The sequence below is a fragment of the Chlamydotis macqueenii genome, chromosome 2 (assembly GCF_036417535.1).
Source record: "Chlamydotis macqueenii isolate bChlMac1 chromosome 2, bChlMac1.mat, whole genome shotgun sequence".
Lineage (NCBI taxonomy): Eukaryota > Metazoa > Chordata > Aves > Otidiformes > Otididae > Chlamydotis > Chlamydotis macqueenii.
This window is the reverse complement of record NC_141557.1, coordinates 24,008,175-24,028,206: the sequence shown is the minus strand read 5'-3', so window position 1 is coordinate 24,028,206 and position 20,032 is coordinate 24,008,175. Positions and strand designations below refer to the sequence as shown.

The following is a 20,032-nucleotide window of genomic DNA, read 5'->3' as shown; positions in this document are numbered from 1 at the left end:
CCAATTATTTTCTCCTTTGGCACAGGATTTGACTCATAGTCTTAAATTTTTTATTACACAGTGAAATTCACTGTAAGAGAAACAACTAATGAAATCAAAAAACCTGAAGCAAACACTTTTTCCTCCCTTAAATCAAAACCCCTGCGCCAGCTAGGAATCCCCTCATGACAACATGAGCCCAAGACAGAACAATATTGTAGTCGCTTACGAGAAATCACAGAAAGTAAAATTAATATTTCATAAATGGGAAAGCAGAATCTGACAGGAAACCAAGGTTCTGCCGGGACATCATTCCAAAACACAGATCAACTTGTCAGAACAAGCAACCAAAATACAAATAAAATTGTCCAACTCTTTTGATGACCTTTTGGTGGCCCATCTAAGTCATTAGCAGAACTGTATAAGAGTGGTAAATTTTTTTTTTTTCAAATGAACACTGACCCATTTCCTACCTGCTGTGTCATTTCTCAATGAATGTATGTGGGTTTGCAAGAGGAGCTTATACTTAAAAGTTAAAGCCTAATTCTACAGCTCACAGCTTTCCAAGTGGGAAAGCAAGTCTGTGGCAACACACAAGATACCACTCTGCATGCACGCGTATGTGCTCACAGGCTCTTAGCATCTTCCTTCAGTTACACCCCATTGCTCTTGCTCAAAATTTGACATTATTTCCAAGGATTTGTCTTCTTTGTTGTATCACTGGGGCTGCAGTTTGCACTTCATACACACAGTCAGGTAGCTCTAGCAACTTCACACCATTGCATCTTCTAACATTATGAGCTGACACCACTTCTTTCAACAATTTTTGCCCAGTGAGTAATTAGCCACCTTATGACCATGGTGAGTCACCATAACTGCCCTACTGTTACTGTCATAAAAATAAGTGACCATTCCTTTATTAATTCTCAACAGCTGATAAGGATAGCTTTTGATATATGCTTAAATTTTACTTTGTATATTACTCTAAAAGATTGGAACATAGATTTGGGGTTTTTAAAAATTTTTTTTTCATTCCAATTATAAAAAAAATAATTTATTTTAAATTTTATTTTAAAGAGCTGACTCTCTGTTTACAAAAATGCCCTGCTTAAAACACATTAAAATAATGAGTCAGAAATGGATGCTCTAATTTTCTTTCTAAATAAATAAAAAAAAAAGAAAAGAAAATGTAATAAAAAGATAAAGCCTTCATAGAGAATTGCAGCAATTATATCTCCACAGCTACAATATAACCCAAAACTTTGCAAAGGCTTTGATTAGTGAACCATGGCTGAAGTGAATAATTTGTCTTTCACTAAGAAAACAAGCACATTCATTCTCACCACAATGGAGAGAGGCAGTTTTAATTAAACCTTATCAAAAGATGAATAAAGAATAAACTCAATACCCATTCCACAGGACTCTATTTTCATCTGTTTAGTTTAAGCTTGCCATGTTCATGCAATAATTAACCACTGTCCAAGGAATGCTGGAGTTGCGTTAATGTTGGTAAAGATTTAATTAGTTCAATTATCTGGAGAGTATTGAAGGCTCAGCACAGTACCAATTTCTTCAGGCTTTATACATACCTCAGATCAAAATACATGAAACTGAAATATAAGTGAACAAAGAAAACTTACTATTTCACTTCAGCTACTGAATGACTGTATGTTTAATAATTTTATTACCCTTATTTTAAAAAGAGGTTTCAGATATAGAACATGTAAGCTGTAACTTACCCATTCTTCCACATCAACTCTTTTTTTTCCCCCCTAAGTCAGCTTATAAACATATCTTAAACAAAATTAAGTTTACTTTAGAAAAGAAAACCCAATGCTTCTTTAAACAGGAAAAAGTAGAGTTCCTTTTACACTTCCCCCCCCCCCCCCTTGTCTACATATTTTACGTCTTTCATGGAAAGTGAGGCATTTAAAAAGCATTGAAAGCGGTGACACAGACAACTGTTTCAATCTGTCAGACAGCATGGACAGACAGTAGGGATCATTTCAGAAAATAGAGCGGCCTCCCAGCCGCCTGACCTTCCTGGTGGGAAAGCGAACACAGCGCGGTGCTTGACAAGCTCGCCAACAAAGGAGTATATTTAGTCCCCCCAAATTCTGACACGCTTCTCACAGGAAAAACGCAAACTGGGATGAGGCGCCATCGACTACTGCTAACAAAGGGTAATTTCTAATTGGAGATTGCACCATTACTGCAAGACAAAAAGGAAGAGATGAAAAGTGAAAACATTACTTCACTACATGCAGACTGTAAGCGCTGGAGTGAGCCTGGTTCCCATTTTTTTAAAACTGTTCAACGCCCTATTAGATGCTATTCGAGACACGAGCCCTCTGGATTGGTACGTGCAACTCCTGCTGCCTTCAGTGGGAACAGAGCCCAGGAATGGGAGCATTAGATCTCCCTCTTTGTGTTACTGAAATATTATCATTAGCTATTCTTTAGAAGGGATGTTTGAATAAACCACATTCATTTTCCTGTAAGGTTTAAATGACGTTTATTACTGCCAGGGTCCGTCCTTTGTTTTCCCGACACTGTGTTCTGGAGTATGAATTCTTTAGAACCAGTGAAAGCTCCATAAAGACGGCCAGCCTTTGAGAAAGTCACATGAGTTTATTTGCTTGAGGAGGCAAGAACTGTAGGAGGGTGCTATAATTTTCTTATGAAGCAATAAAAACGTATGAGTTAATGAAAAAGTAACTGTTACAAAATTGCATACTGCGTTATACCCAGGTTGGATTCAAGCTGTCTTATTTGTCTCTGCAGGCAGTCAAAAACTACTTTATGGATAGCACTGCTATGCTTCCCAGCAGTAAATGCCATTTGGTAAACAACCCTCGTAACACACCATTCCTTATTTTCTACTACTCACGTTAGCTGGAAAAATGTAAACACTTTAAGGCATAAATTAAACTAATAAAAGCAGGTGTGAACTGCACATTGAGTGCCAGCTGATGCCTCAACACAGCTCTCATTTTGGCCAAAATTTGATCTCCCCTTCCAGTTTTCTCTAGGGTGGAAGAGAAAGTGAGATGCTGCAATTCATTCAGGCTTTTCCTGAGTCCAGATGGCAGATAATGCTCAGCAAGCAACTGGATACAGCACATTTTCCATCAACCATCTCCCTTTCTGGCACTTGATTTTTAAGTTGCATCAACACTGAAGACTGGAGGTGCCCTGGTGCGCTACAGCCCATCCCTTGCAGATTTGCTTCTGCCTGGTGTTTCTGTGAGGTTTTATGACCGCCATGCAGGAGCAAACAAGGCTAAGAAATGATTAAGTATTTAATGACTCACATTTATCATAGCTGAAAAAAACCTAAGCTGAAACACCAATGTCCACCTCTGAGTGAGCACAAGGAAGCATCTGAGGCTAAAAAAAACACCCAAGCAAGTCACAGCATGTACAACTGAGAGCCAAATTTCATCACATATGTAGTCATTTATTAATATCAAAAGGATTGTAATTTTTTTCATTAATTATAACTATTAAATAACTGCAGGGTGAACACAAATATATCCACACAGATATATCCAACTTCACATTCTTCAGTATTTTAGAAATTGCTTCATGTGCATTCCCAGAATTTGACCAAGCCTTAAAGACAGTACTAATTTTTATCATACAAAATTCAAGTTACATTCAAGCAAAGACTTTGCTGTCCCTTACACTCACAAAACAAGACAGAAACATATTTGCTTTACAATTATTATTAGCTACAAAGGTGATGAGAAAATGAGCTAACTAATACGCATAGATATATTTATAGAACAAACTTTATAATATTATATAAACTATTTCCACAAGTATTGTGATCTTTACTGTGATCCACATAAATAATTAAATATTTTTTAAAATCATTAAGACTAAAGCAAACAGACAAAAATTACAGCAACAAAAAGCAAAAGGCATCTATTTCAGGTGCTATACTGTTAGATGGCCTATTTGGTCCCTAAATATTAATTACAACCCTAAGATGATGCACTTTCTCCATGTGAAAACCTTGGAAGATGGTAGTATACACTGTAAGTGGATAGGCATCCTAAGCAGGAGTAATTTGCTTGCCAACACTTTTTAATAGGTTTTGTTTTTGAAACACAAATCACTTATTTTATCTGGAAAAGTTCTAGGAATGGACTGGGTCTGCTAGAGATTATCTACAAAAGAGGTTTAGTTTGGTGCTTCTGGCTCATCTCTCAGGTGAGAAAAAAAATGACAAAGTGCACAAGAGACCTTAGTAGAAGCACAATCCTTTATCTCAACTAAATTTTAAAACACTGCCTTTTAGTTTACAGGAAACTGTCTATTTGCTTAACAAGGAACTGTTTTGGAGGAGGCATCAAGAATTTGGCTGCCTTAAGCCTGAAGGGTATCTGATTTTTCTGCTCTCTCAACTTTGAGAACATAATTCTCCTGTTTTCCTCCTAGTCTGAAAACATTTTGTGATATGAGTTCAGCGGAGAAGTATCAGAGAACTTTGTCTACACCAAAAAAGGAACTTTAGGGTATTTTGTGCAGATAATGAAAAGAACTTGTTCAGTTTTGCAGTGTAAGTCATTTTTACCACACAAATTCCCTGCCTTTCTGTTAGCAGAGGAATATTTTGAGTCTTTCAGTTTAGAAGATGTTCAAACAGACAGTAGTGTGTAAACAATCCCAAAGTACACAACTTTAGTAGAACAACCTCCAGTCTGTGAGCAAGGGCTTCAGAAAGGCCCCTTCATCAGATTTCCTTCTGCCCTTCACCCTGAACAAAGCCTTGGCTGACAATACCAAAATCTCCTCCTTTCTTTGGATTAAACCCCCTTTGCAGGAGAAGTATGCAAATGTTATACGTGTTTCCCTTGCTGAGGCTACTCCAGCCCAGCTATCTTTTCACTGTCTATTTCACTCCAGCAGACCATCCTACTGGCTGACAGGGAGACCGGCCTTCCAATTCAGTATCTTTCACAACACTGACAGTTGGATGCTGGGGCCTGCCATGAACTCTAAAAGGACCTCATTTAGTCATAATTAACTATTCCCTGCATATTTCCTAAGGTATGGTAATTGTGCTAAAAGCCAACAAGTGAAGCATTCATTCTGGTTTTCTTTTAAACTTTTATTTTTCCACAGCAGTCTCTTTCTCCCCTGAAAAAAAAGAAAATCTTTTCTTTCTTTCTTTTCCTCCTCCCTGGAAACATTTCGAGTAAAGAAAAGGAATGACGGTGGAGACAGGGCGCTGCAGAAAACTGTGATGTAGGCAGTTCAAAAGGCAAAGTCTGCCATATGATACAGGACCCCATGGCAGCACTGAGCTATTCAGCTGGGTAAAACATAAAGAAAAATGAAATGAGTAGAATAAAGCTATGTCATTAATACAGAATGATGGACATCCTATTTGGGTAACAAGGAATCATGAATATACATTTCTAATTCCTTAGATATGGTGATAAGTGATCTCTGTTTCTATTAGCACCAGAGTATACGCGTTCGACCAACCTAAAATCTTCAGAAGTTATGCAGATGTAATGCACTTTGCACACCACTCGCCCCCTCCCTACAACCCACACACAGATCGAGTCCCACTGCACGCAGTGGGGGTTCTCACAGGAATAAGGTACGATGGATACAGCCCTATATACACACCACATTTATCGCTGTTGAGATGGAAAGCCTTGGGAAGCTGACACAAATTATTTACCTTGAAAGGCAAAATGTGACCTCATGCCTGCCCCCATCTGCTTTCTGGTTTAGGTTAAATGAAGGAAGGACCGACAGCACTCTTCCTTTACTTACTGACTTTGTGCCTGCTAGAATTCTGTTGCCTTTCAGAAAGTTTGGGACTTACAGGACACCTATCCATCATAAATGTGCGTAGCCCATATACAAAAGCAAGTGATGACAAAGCTAAATCTCTTCACATTCCAATCTCCTTTCCACTTGGATGTGCACCAAGAGCCAAGAAATCACCGGATTTTGCAAAGAAACGACAGGGTTGGCGTCTGTATGTGTTGAGGGGGTGTTAACACTGCAAATTCAGCAACTGTGCCAAAAGTGCCAGTTCAAACACAGGACTGAGGTTCCTTATTATTATACAGCATTTTTGCAGTGCCACAAAATGTGGTAGACCTTCCAAGAATAAGGTGAGTAAAATCTGTGTTCTACAGAATTTACATTCTAGATAATATAATATATAAAGTTGATAAATAAAGAAAGAGATACGAGAGAGAGGGGGCAAAGGTCATGAACAACTCATTTTACTTACGTTCACATATTATGATTCTGGTTTCAGTTTTTAGTAGCATCCACCTACATTTGCTTTAAACCTGTAGAATAGTTTAGAATAAAAAGACTCTGCTTTTTTTTTTTCCTTCAAACACTAGAGTAAAACCACCTTTTAAAGAATGAATCTTAATGTTAAAGATTAAGCTGCATAAAATGCTTCTAAAACCCATTTCCCCTCTTTTTATTTCTAGACTATACCAAACTTGTGGATCAGTGTGGTTTGTAGTGGCAGGCAAAAACTAAGAGCCAAGCTGACAAGTTGTTGCTGGAAATCTTAATGGAAAGTAATTCCATATGGTATTCAAAACAAGATGACCCACTATCTTATCATCATGGTCTGTGATTTTGTTTTCTTAGGGGAGGAGGTTTGGAGGGGGTGCTATTTGTTCAACTTCTGCATATTATCATGATCACAACACACAGTGGATTAACAACAGGAATTTGGAACATCCTACAAAAGCTTCTCTCAATAGATAGCAGCTGAAAATTTTGACGCTTTTGGAATGTTAGCAAGAAACTATGCTTGTTTTCATGCAAATAAAATACATGAGAAACACCAAACAGATAAGAAGCTTTGCAGATACAACCTGGTGGAGCTCCTGCTTTTTTGCCCTCAGTGTTCTAGCTGCTCTCAAGCAGCATTGCTTCCCACAGTTCTGCTGCTGGAGATGTTTTTTCTCTCTTTTATGCTTCTTTAAGGACCCATGCCTTCAGACTCAGTTGCATTTACTCTTTGCCTTCCACAATAACTCACAGAAAGAGAATTAGATTTCTAAATCACTCTGTTTCACTGAGGCACATTTCAAACATCTTTCTAAAGCCCCAGGTACACTGCAGTTTCTCTACCCTGCATTTTGGAGTCTGGTGGAAGGAGAGGTGACTATGTCCCACCATCTGGTGACATAACCAATGCTGTGACTTAGTAACACTCCTACTTTCAATATCTCACAAGCTGGGTACAGTAGTTTCTCAGAAAACTGTGGAGTTTGGAGATGATTTGGGGGAGTGAGGAGTACAGCCTACACAAGAGAGCAAGTCCAGGACTTGAAAATTCAGAAAGTCTCAGCTTTTATGTTCTCTGAGGAAATACGGCAAGAGTTAGTGATCCAAAAGCAATGCTCCATCTGCTAAGAAAATCAAAATCAAGACTTATGCATAAAGTTCCTGGTCAAGGACTTTGACAAGGTCAGGTCAAGAAATCTTCTATGTGCCTCAATCTATCTAAACATATCTCCTTAAAGATTTAGTAATATATGTAAATAGCTTGTGGGATATTTAATGTAGGCATAGGACTTAGTTAAAAAAAAAAAGGAAAAAAAAGTGGTGAAGCAGTCTTAGAAAAAAATTTTGAGAGAGAGATCAGTTTACTGCAGCCCACAGTTAACACCACAGATGGAAAAGAAGATTAAAAAGTGAATGATATCATAGTCAAGGACACACACTAAAAAAATCAAATGGCCCAATTCTAGGTTCAACTTATGGATTGTTTTATACCGCCCTATTTAATTTGAAATATAATACATAAAAAAAGTTGAAATGTTACTGACTGAACCACATTTCATCAACAGCTGCTCACGTTACATAGAGTTGTTTAGATGACCTCAGGCCTCACTGGATTTTTTCAACACTCTCTACACATCCACTCCCCCAAAAAAGACATAGGCAATTCATACAGCAACTGTTTTTACACACAAATAATGATAAAAGGAGTCACTGACATGGAATACGGACCATGTGTTAGAGCTTCTTCCTGGCTGAAAAGTGATTCACAAAGATGGGTAACTTCGCAGAAGGCACACTACCAAGTTCCAGTGATTTCTCAGAAATTTGGGGGAGAAAAGAAAAGATGTACAGATCAGATGATGAATATGTGATTCTCCCACTCAGTGCTGCTGCCCGATGTTTCCTAGAGAGTCAAGGAATAAAACAGATTCATTTAGGATAGAAAAGTCAAGATTTGAGTGAATGACAAAGAATTGCAAGAATAAGAAGTCAGAGGAACAGTAAGGCATTTACTAGTTCCTTCCTGGCTACTATTCTTCATTTGGATTATAGAGTTCCTAGGAGCTAAGAAAACACTGAGTCAGTCTTGAAAATCCAGAGGTTGTCTGGTTAAAAGAAAGAAATGAGGAGTAATTGGTAAATTCCTTCTTCTGTTTCAGGCTATACTTATTTTACTTGCCAGAAAATGCAGATATGTAGGAAGTATCAGTTGTTTAACTATTTTTTTCTAATTCTGAGTAATAACTTCTTTGGTCATGAACCTAGGACACGCACAGATGACTAGCCTGTGTCACACAGTCTAGAAAAGAGCTTACCTGCACTTGCTTGACTTCTTAGTGAAAACGTCCTTCTGCTCATGTGCAAGCAGCTGCTGACAGATGCAGATAGACAGTATAGTCACCACAGGTCCCTCAAATATATCTCAGGGTTAAAGTCTAGCAGGCCTGTCCAATGCTTACTGATCCTTATCTTTACTCTGTTGAGCTAACAGACTTGTAGATTTCCCAGAGAGCTTGCTTTCTTTTCCCAATAGAAGTCTAATTTTCAAACTTCATTCAAATAATATGGGCCCTCTCTGGAAGGAAATGGGAGTCCCAGTTACCTGGGACATGGAGAAGGCTGAGGTACTCAATGACTTTTTTTGCCTCAGTTGCAGAAGGCAAAGGCAGGGACTGGGAGAATGAAGAACCGCCCACCATAGCAGAAGAGCAGGTCTGAGACCATCTAAGGAACCTGAAGGTGCACAAGTCCATGGGACCCAATGAGATGCATCCGCAGGTCCTGAGGGAACTGGCAGATGAAGTTGCTAAGCCATTGTCCATCGTATTTGAGAAGTCTGGTGGCAGTCTGGTGAGGTTCCTGCCAATTGGAAAAAGGGGTAACATAACGTCCATTTTTAAAAAGGGAAATAAGGAGGACCCCGGGGAACTACAGGCCCATCAGTCTCACCTCTGTGCCCAGCAAGATCATGGAGCAGATCTTCCTGGAAACTATGCTAAAGCACATGGAAAATAAGGAGGTGACATGTGATAGCCAACATGGCTTCACTAGGGACAAATCGCACCTGACAAGTTTGGTGACCTTCTACAATGGGGTTATACCATCGGTAGATAAGGGAAGAGCAACTGATGTAATCTACCTGGACATGTGCAAAGCATTTGACACTGTTCCACATTACATCCTTGTCTCTAAACTGGAGAGACATGGATTTGATGGATGGCCTAGTTGGTGGATAAGGAATTCACTGGATGGCTGCACTCAAAGAATTGTCAAAAGCTTGATGTCTAAGTGGAGACTGGTGATGAGTGGCGTTCTTCAGGGGTCAGTATTGGGATCAGCCCTGCTTAACACCTTTGTCGGAAAGATGGACAGTGGGAGAGAGCACACCCTCAGGAAGTTTGCCACCGACACCAAGCTGTGTGGTGTGGTCAACACACTGGAGAGAAGGGATGCCATCCAGAGGGACCTTGACAGGCTTAAGAGGTGAGCCTATGCGAACCTCATGAAGTTCAACAAGGCCAAGTGCAAGGTCCTGCAGACGGGTCAGGGCAACCCCCAGTATCAATACAGGCTGGAGGATGAAGGGATTGAGAGCAGCCCTGTGGAGAAGAACTTGGGGGTACTGGTGAACCCCCCCCAAAAAGCTGGACATGAGCCACCAATGTGTGCTTTCAGGCCAGAAAGCCAACCATATCCTGGGTTGCATCAAAAGAAGTATGACCAAGAGGGCATGGGAGATGATTCTCTCCCTCTGCTCCATTTCCGTGAGACCCCACCTGGAGTAGTGCATCCAGCTCTGGAGCCCTCAGCACAAGAAAGATATGGACCTGTTGCAGTGGGTCCAGAGGAGGGCAACAAAAATGATCAGAGGGCTGGAACACCTCTCTTGTGAAGAAAGGCCGAGACAGTTGGGGTTCTTCAGCCTGGAGAAGGGAAGGCTCTGGGGAGCTTGTAAGAAAGATGGGAACAAACTTTTTAGCAGGGCCTGTTGCGATAGGACAAAGGGGTAATGATTTTAAAATACAGAGGATAGATTCAGACTAGATATAAGGAAGAAATTTTTTTACCACGACGGTCGTGGAACACTGGAACAGGTTGCCCAGAGAGGTGGTTGATGCCCCATCCCTGGAAACATTCAAGGCCAGGCTGGACGGGGCTCTGAGCAACCTGATCTGGTTGATGACCTTTAAAGGTTCCTTCCAACTCAAACTGTTCTATGATTCTATGAATTTAAATGCATATCGCTTCCCCAAACAAAGCACCAGAGTAGACATTGAATAATGAATACCTTCTGAACTTTTCAAACTCATTTCCAGTTTTTTACTTAAATAGTGGTTGGGCATCTGGAGACCTACCCAAGATGGGAAAAATTCTCACATGGGATCTGCATAGAGTATATTTTTATATCGATATTCTGCTCTCTATTGAGCTTTGAAAGGACTGAGCCTGTGCATTCATTAGCACAGACTATGGCAGCCAATATTCACAGGGCCTTTCTGAAATAACTTTGCACTAAAAAGTCATCTGAAACGTAAAGAACGCCTGTGTTTACAGTGCTTTAGTAACTCTTCTTTTTTGGCAAACTAGTAGACTGTTAATGCTGAGCTTTTTATACGAAATTCAAAACAGAAAACACTCATCTGTAAGTCTCTGTACAAATATTTTGATTAAGAAAGTCATTTTAGAAAATCTGATTCTGATTCACTTTATGTGGAGAAAGGGAAATTCAACAGCCTGTGGTTACTCAATAAAGCAAACTCTGGCTACTCCATTACCAACTTTAAGACTTTGATGGATGGAAGAAAATGAAAGCTGAAAAAAAATCATCAAGGATCTGAACACTAAGCAAACATTCCTCAGCATTCAACCAAGAAACTGCTTAAGCATGAGCTGCAAACTTCTGAGAGAAGTACATGTTTAATATATAAAAGACAAAATTCTTTAAAAGAAGAGATACAGTTTGCAAAATAGTTCTTCAGGAACAGCTTGCAGCCTTTAAATCTCATTTGCTCAGCCTGAGATGGCATTGCTGTGTCTATGTTAGTTTTGATAAGGGAGCCAGTCCTACTCCCATTGAAGTCTCTGGTATCCTCCCATTGTCTTCAGGAGGAGCAGAATTAGACTCAATGCCTCACAAAGATACCATGATAACAAAAGCCAGAAGGTATGATGATCTCATTTTATTTTCTTAATATTTCTGAAAAAAACTACAGGGGAAAAACCCTAGGCAGTTCATTTCTACTGATATGCACTATGCCTTTTCTATGAAAATACAGACCAGGGAAGTAAATGAATGGTTAGCAACACTAATAGCCAGGGGCTAGCTAAACTGCCTGGGATGAAGAGTTTGCCTGCAATTTTACCACTACAGAATGTCTCAGAGAAGACTAAGCATTTTGTAATGCTGACATTTTATATAAGCATTCTTTAAGTCCGTGACAGGCAGCAAACCCTGTAGTCTTCATTTCAGATTAAATTTTATACAGTAAACCTAAACACTTTATTTATTTTTAAATCCATACTTTCTAAGGGTATGTAGACTTTCCTGGAAATGAACTTACATCATGCAACTGGAATTGCATCCTGATTTTATGCAGCCCGACTAAGCATTAAAAATGAGCTCTGTTCTAATTCAGCTTTCAACGGAAACATGTCTTTTTTACAATAGCAGCTTGCAAAAAAACCCCAACTCTACTGCATTCAGGGAAAAAAAAAAACCACGCTGCCCCATGTTAATAATGAATGCAGCTCATATCTACCACATTCTGTTAAATTGCTAAAATTGCCCAGATAAACCATTTGAGAGTATGTCAGGTTTAATTAATACAACATGACCTGATCATTTCCACAGTTGGGAAGAAAGAAGTTGGCATTCTTTAAATCCAGAGCTCAACCTGGAGATTATGCTAAGTTGCTTCATTCACAGTCCACACTCCTCAGCACATGTCAGGAGGACAGCATTTGTCCCCTCTAGTGACAAACAAATTATACATGAAATCAATTCCACTTCACAATAATTTTCCCTATTGGGTATTATCTTTCCTCCTCTGCTCCCTCCAGTTAAGCTTGCATCCTGTAACTTGCTAATGAGCTGGGGGCTTTCTGTTCCAGGTGGCACCCCCTGCCTCGAAGTCATGACATTTCCCATTTCGAATGCTGCTGGCATTTTTCGACAGCTCCTGCTAACTAGCCTTTTTGACCCGCGCTAAGAGGAACTCATCTGATCGAATCCTCTCACCTGCCAATCACATCAGCAAATGATCTTCACAGTCACTCCCAAGGTGGGGGGGGGCGGGGGGGGGGGGGGAGCAAGAGGGGGAGCGAGACAGAAACCTAGCGAGAGAGTGATGGAGCAGGCAGCTTCTGCAGCTACCTAATGAGAGTACTTTAAGTCTCCGAGGCAGCTGAAACATTGAAAAACTGGTGGGAAAATTAGGACAGAACTGAATGCCTGGTGCTGTAATTACTGATTTCTTTCCACCCTGAGATCATTTTGAGAGCAATACCTCCGAGATGTGCTATTTTCTGAAGAACACAAGTTAATTTTACCATATAAATAGAAAGTAGATATATTTTTCCCTGCCACCATAAATACGTAAACCTCATAATTCTTCTCTGCCAAATGGCGTTCTCACAGAATTAATTAGGAGCTGTAAGCTCGTTAAACGAGTGTCTTCACCTAGGGATGGTTATGAATATTTTTTGTTGTTGATGCAAGCCATAAATAGCATTTTTAACCTAATTTAAATGCTGGCAACATTCAGACCTCTGTATTTACAAGTGTCTGCATACAGATACATAAAACAACAAATACAGTATCTACATAGTCTAGATGTGACTTCATGGGCTGAAAGCAAGCAGAGTCATGATAATGACTCAGTTGTTTTGATTTTGTTCGGTTTATGATGCGACAGATTACTTACTGCTGAATCTTTCAAGCACAGAAGGACAGACTTCATTGTGTAGATTCTCTTTGCCTTCAGATAACTAGCTTTGTCCTTAATCAATCTTAGCAGGTGGACTGTAAGCTAACTAGATTTTAATACACATGCAGTGCACATATTGAATTAAGAGAGGTATTAAAAGCAATTGTACAATAAAAATTTCAGGGAGAAAACTTAAAGAAAAAGGCTTATACCATGATATTACATGCTGTGACTATATTGTTACAATATACATGCCAGAAAATACTATGCACAATCAGTCCTTACATTAATGTCAAAAGATGGTTACAGAAATGGCTGTACAGAATTAATAGCTAGGTACTAATGGTAGAGAATGATCACCCATAATTAATAATTCAAAATACATATATGGTCCAAAACAACATTAGTAATTTATAACAAGACCACAAAATTATGGAAATACCCAATTCTGATTCTGCTTTTAAAGTATCCAATGATACTGTTTCAGTGTTATTCTTCTATATCATACATTTTTGTTGGATAATTTAGTATTTTTTCCTGAATTTTGGGCGTTTTCCCTCTCACACTTTTCATAGCAATTAGCAATAGAAGCATCTGGGAAACCCATTTACCCTCACCGCAGCTTATGGGGCAGAATAAATGAATGTATTTTTATTAACTGAGTTGTAAACTATTGCTGCATTTTTAGGCAAGAATCTCCCCACAATTAGGAGCACTCAGTGCACATTTACTTTAACGGGTGTTGCCTTCAAAACCAATTTTGCAGTGGTTGGTTTAGTTTCTTTGTTTCATAGAGAATCAGGCAATGTAAACTACAGGCTCAAAATAGCAACACAAAGCTCACTCTCCACGGAAACAATTCCGGTATATGGCATTACTAAAATTCTTTTTTTTTTGTTTGTTCATGGTTTGGCTGAAAGTAAAATGTTCTGTTAATTCTGAATGCTGTAAATGATGCCTGAGAGGCAATGCCTCTCATTAGCTTTGCTGTCTCTCTGAGTAACGGGCCATGTGTCAGCACTGGAAACCTCTGCTTTGTCTGGAAACCTCAGTTTCTCCCCTTCAGTGGTTCCACTTTCCCTCTTAGACAAAGCCGAACTGAGGAGTCACGTGAGGGAATAATCCTAAAGGAGAGGTGACTGTCCATGGGAGAACAGGGAGAGTTTAGACCCGCTTTTGCCTCCCTCCCAGTCATTGTCATTTATACATTGTCCTCTCTGCATTCAAATGTCATCCCAGACTATCGGCCCACCACAACTCAAACAGCCTTTCATGCCTCGACACTTCTTAAAGCATCAACGGACCACAAAGACCGTCTAGTGGGAATCGCTTGCTATCCTAATATTAATAATACAATACAGTGCACTTACGGCACGGAGGATTCCACCTCCTGTCTCCTAAATTTAAGAGCAAACAAACTGAAAAGACAGATAAACAGGGTTGCAACTGAGCACATGCATTCATGCAAATATCACTAATATCTTTCCTACACCATAAGCGACTGTTAAATTAAAAACCTCTACACTAAAAATTATTTGAAAATTAATCTTCACAGTGCTGAAGGCAAGTTATCACGCATTAGAAATTAACTGAAAATAGGCTCCAGACTGTGCAACGGTACAAGAAAACGTGGCATTGTCCCTTGACAAAAGCCGATCCATAATAGTAGCAATGCTTTCTTTTTCTTCTACCAGCTCTGCAGCCGATTTGGCCATGAAGTATTGCAACTTAAAAAAAAAAAATCATGCCTCTAAGTATGTAGCCACTAATTTCACACAGAATAACATGCAGTATATAATTGCAAGGAAGACATCAATCTCTCCTAGCCATGGAAGTTTGAAATACTTGTCCTACCAAGCACAGGAGGTAAAAATAATAAATGTGACGTCCTCTTCTCTCTGTCCTGCTTCCTTTCTTTCCTCCTTCTGCCTTCATCCCTAAAGAAACTCCCAAACTACCTCTCCTCCCAGAATCCTGTCCATGATTTTGGAAATCCTGTTCATGCTTACATATTTACATCTACTTATTTCCAGACGTAGATGCTGTCGTGGTTTTTCAGTCTATGGATCAGACAGGCTCTCAGCACCAGTGTTCAGCTGGCTTAGTGAGACCATGAGGCGTCCTACACCAATTCACTTTCCATACCTCTCTGCAGCAGTTTATCAATCCACTCTGATTGATTTTTATCATGAATGCCATGAGACTGTGTATTCCACTACTTAATACTGAGTGTAATTAAGTGACAATGTATTTCACATGACAACAGACAAGGTGAGCTGTTACAAACAGTACTGATGCAGGAACACCATGAAACGTATTTTTAAGTCCCATGAACTCTTTGATTGGGTGGCGGGTTCCTTTTTACTGTGGCATACTGGGGGACCTGATGGACTCCTGTATGTCCAATTGCTCCATCCTCAATCCCCACATGTCACTTAAGAGAGAGAAGCAGTTTATATGAAGACAGCCTTGCACTGGCCAGCTATTTGCTCAGCTCATTTCACCCTCTGTGCAAAGTCTACTGATTACAGTGGGATTTTCTTTATGGCTGAAGAGAGGTCTCAACTCAGTCTACAGCTCTCATTTTAGACTAATAGGAATAAGATAATACATTTTTAGATATCAAGAGGAGAATGTAGTCCAATGCCTGGGGTTTTTCCCCTTGTGTGTTAAATTTAGGACATATTCTATCAGTGGGTGATTATTCTTTGATATTAAGTAAAGCACAGCTGCAACAGTCTCATGAAACCATTATGTTGTTAACATACAAAAATAATGGCACCAAAGTGTTAGAAAGCCAAAAAGTATTTTGGATCCTGCAGTTATCTTTCATAGCTTAATACTAATTTAACATTTTACAAAATTGATGTTACAATTTCAACTCTGTTTAGTACTGTCATTACTGGACTCAAACCCAAATTGCTTTCAGCTGCCCACCACAACTGCATCTTATTAGCCTTTTCATGAAAGCCAATTTATGCAAATCCAGTATTAGTTAAATAATTAAACTGACCCTCAACATTCACGTATAGACATTGTCTGGCACAAAAAGATGCAAGAGAAATTTAAACCCCCCATCTTCAGCACTTAGGCCTCCATCTTTTCATCTGCAGCAGCACAATGGCTGTTTGTACACATCTATTTGAATCCATTTATTAAAAAAAAGAGAAGTGCATTTGAAAAAGTGACACTGTTAATTGCTGTGCTTTTATAACTCTGCTTTTCTCTCCCAAGCTGGGTTTACACTGAATTTGAAGATCTCACACCTAAAAAGCACCATCGGCTACTTTCAGCTTTTGATTAAATCAACAATGACAAAATCTGGCTGGCAGACAGTAACTCATTCCAGAATTTCTCTTTTATGCAGACCTCTCTCCACTGTAATTACTACAGTTTTATCCCCTGAAGCTGGAGAGATGAAGACTTAGAAGCATAACATACGGTTTTCCACAGTGATTTAGCAACGCTGGGGTACCCAGGACAGACTAAATGCAGGGGAGTAGTGAATGAGAATGACTTTTCAATACTGACTGCTGGACACTTACACTGCTGGACTACAGCTACCCTGCGGGCAGGGAAAAGCAGGCAAAAATAATGTTCCCACAGAGCAGTGCTGAAGGGGCACTCCTACCCAATTTGTAAATGTAAAACTGAATATGACAACTAAAAATTAAACTATTTGGATGGGGATGCAACAACAGTCACCTCTCTAGCCAGCAAAGAGAAAAGGGTAATTTTACATAACGATTCTGGGCTGCTGAACATCCTTGGTCAGAAGCAACCAAATCAGTAACTAGCACTTTTTTAGCCACTGTACTGGTAACTGTCACCTCTTTAGCTTTATTCTGTTTTACCCAGCTGAGCTGACCTGAATGACGCCATCGTCCCTTCGATTGGCTCGGCTGGTGTCAGTTGCTGGCTTAAATGGACACAGAAGAAAGAATTCAGCATCCTGCAATTGAAATTCAGGATTGCTTGGATGCATGTGCGTGTGGTGAAGCAATACAAATAAAGACCACTTTTCGTTTTGCTCCAGTGAATTGTCAAAGAGATTTAGAAAGCCAGGGGATCTCATTATGGTAATACAGGTTAAATACTTTAAAAGCATATGGTGTTACCATCCTGAATGAAGCTGTCCCTGCCGGCTCTGGGAAGCAAACAATAGGCCAGAAACAAATCTCGTGTCTCTGGTCCACCAATGGGAACCAGGGATTATAAATCACCACAAGAAAACATTGCGTGCTATCTGGTATCAGGTAATGCCTTGTCTCTTCAATTACGATTTGACTCATCCTTCTCCAGAGAGGAACAAGCTCTAGCCATGTATTCCACCAGCCAAAGGAAAATGAAGCTCTAGAGTTTCTTATGGTCCATTTTTGTATTGATAAAACACCATCTGTAGAGATGGGTGGAGATAGTACACAATAAATCCCACCAGCCTATGTAGAGATGGGGAATGCTTCCACAGAGATGCTTCCTCCTCTTGGGGAAAAAAAAAAAAAAACAATGAAAATCATCAGGCACAAAATAAAAATGTTTTGCTTTATCACAAAGCTTTAAAGATGCTTGGATATGGCCAAAAGATTTATTTCCTTTCTCCCCCAAAGGACTCATCTAATTCACTGCTGACAGGTTCTTCTGTGTGAAACGGAGCTCATTACCACTTATTTGCTAATTTTCTCCAGTAGGGAGCAGTCTCAGCATTGACCTTGGTAACTTCAAATGTCAGCTCTTTCCCCACAGGCACTGAAATAACGTGTTGTCTCTCTCTTGGAGCCCATGACAATGACACAGTGTAGTCCACAAAGACCCTATTAGTAGTCCGAGCCTGATGGGGATTATCTAGGTTTTCAGAAACATGTCCTAGGTTACTGCTATTTCAAGGAGTTTTTTCGGATTTGCAAGCAGCTACGCTGCAGACAGGCAGCTGAAGCACTACAATATTTTAAAGACAGCAGAAATTCTCAGAGATGCACCAATTTCTTCAGCTGCTCTTTGCAGTTATTTCTGAGGACAGCAAATGACCTCTAACAAATGATGATGGAGCCATTTACAAAGTTACTGTCTTTAGCCCCTCTCCTTCACCAATCTGCCAGAAATTGCTGCTTCCAAACTTGGCAGATGCTGATGTTTGCCTGTGTTTCAGCCACTCCTGGGCAAAGCCCAGTCTCTTTGCTTTCCAAATCCTAAAGAAAGGTGGATTTAATTCAGTGGGTGCACTATTAGAGCAGTAACATCTGGCAAGCGTGTGGAGAGAACAGCAGGAGGCGATAATGTCTTAAATTATCACAGCAAGATTTGGCACAGCTTCTTTGTTGGCACTCTCAATTTTACTTCCTATTCTACTCTGAAAAAAGGAAATTAGGAACACTTGGAAGAAAGGATCGGACACAAGATATAAGTCTAGAATTTACTTCAACACCATCGAGGTTCTGGAGGTGGCTGAAGATGGTTCCTTGTTTGGGTTTTTTTGCATGTCTTCTAATAAACTCCTTTACAATGTATAAATCTATAAAAACATATAAAATATATTTTTAAAAACCCATACTGCTCCACACACGTCAGAGGATTTAGAGAGCAACTATCTACAAATTTTTCTCTTTCACAGCTTCCTGATGGATATTGGAATACTTCAGAATTCCAGCCCTTCCTAACTCCCTTACCATCTCTATATATGTGTGAAGTCAACTCAAGAAGATGGGTAAAACATGTATGTACCTGCTTTGTTCAGGAGACAAGCTGTAAGTGTTTGCCTCTGTTTTTTTAATAATCTGATCTATTTCCTTGCAATATTGGCACCTTTTAATTTTCCTTTATCCCCACTAGCTGTGATGCTATCTGAACGTGCTTGTTGACATTTTAACAGCTTGTACTGTTCGGCTCCATCCCTCTAACTCTACTTGTCTCGCTTACCTGTTAACTTCATGGCCCTGGAGATCTACTGTCATTTTTCTTTTTCCTTTCCATGCATCTTTTTGCTTAACTGAGCCTTGTGAATGGAGACTTTAACTGAATATCTCGTAATAAATACCCCTTCCTTAATGCTACTATCCTGCTTACTGCAACTCTAGGCTTCTGCTGGAATAACTGACTCAGCTCCTAACTCATCCATTTTACTGATTGAACATCCTACTTGCCAGTCACCACTCTGTGCTTAAAATCACAGCCACTGGCTATTCAGATTAAGCCTTCACCAGACTTCCTTTTCACATTATCAAAACCACAAGTCTCGTCTCCCACCTCCTTTCACTCTCCACACTGACTCTCTCACCTCACTTGCCTGGTGTTTTCACCCCTTTAAAGGTTTCCACCCATCCTAACAATTGCTCACTCAGGTCCAGGTTCCATCTCCACATTTCTTCTGCTATTCTAGTTTCATCTAATTAATCCCCAGCTCTCTACACTGTACAAGTAAGAGGACTTCTGTTTGGTACTAATACTCTTACAGTACTATCTGTTGCTCCTCACCTAATATCACAAGTCAAATACTACAACCAGGAACTGATATTTTATTGCACTGTAAGCACCTAACACAACAAAGTCCCAATCCACTAGCGAAAACTGTAATTAAGAATGTATACACATGTCACAACTTCACATCTGTTAAGTGTCTCCAGATCTTCCACAATGAAAGGTGCTATTCTGTATTAAAGCTGTGGTTGAGCAGCCATAACAGAACAGTGATGTACATCAAAGGTACACATGGCTCTCTCTTTCTGCTTACATATAAAATTTTAAAAAGTCATCTATATCTGCTTAAATAGATATTCAGTAAGAATGATGAAATGGTTCTCCTTTGTGCTATTTTACACGCTCATTCGCAAAAACAAACTTTCTAT

At 39.6% G+C, this 20,032-nt stretch overlaps 1 protein-coding gene across 4 annotated transcripts in view; it reads right to left on the bottom strand.

Annotated features, from left to right (window-relative positions):
* The window catches only part of CDK14 (cyclin dependent kinase 14), a 319,070-nt gene that overhangs the window by 44,613 nt on the left and 254,425 nt on the right, over positions 1 to 20,032 (bottom strand). Inside the window, exon 15 of one of the 4 annotated variants that reach the window (XM_086742276.1) lies at positions 8,047 to 8,170. The exons of the other annotated variants lie outside the window; for them this stretch is intronic. The gene's annotated coding sequence lies outside the window, so the exon portion shown is untranslated. Of the gene's footprint in view, positions 1 to 8,046; positions 8,171 to 20,032 lie in introns of those variants that run through there. 4 annotated transcript variants of the gene reach the window in all.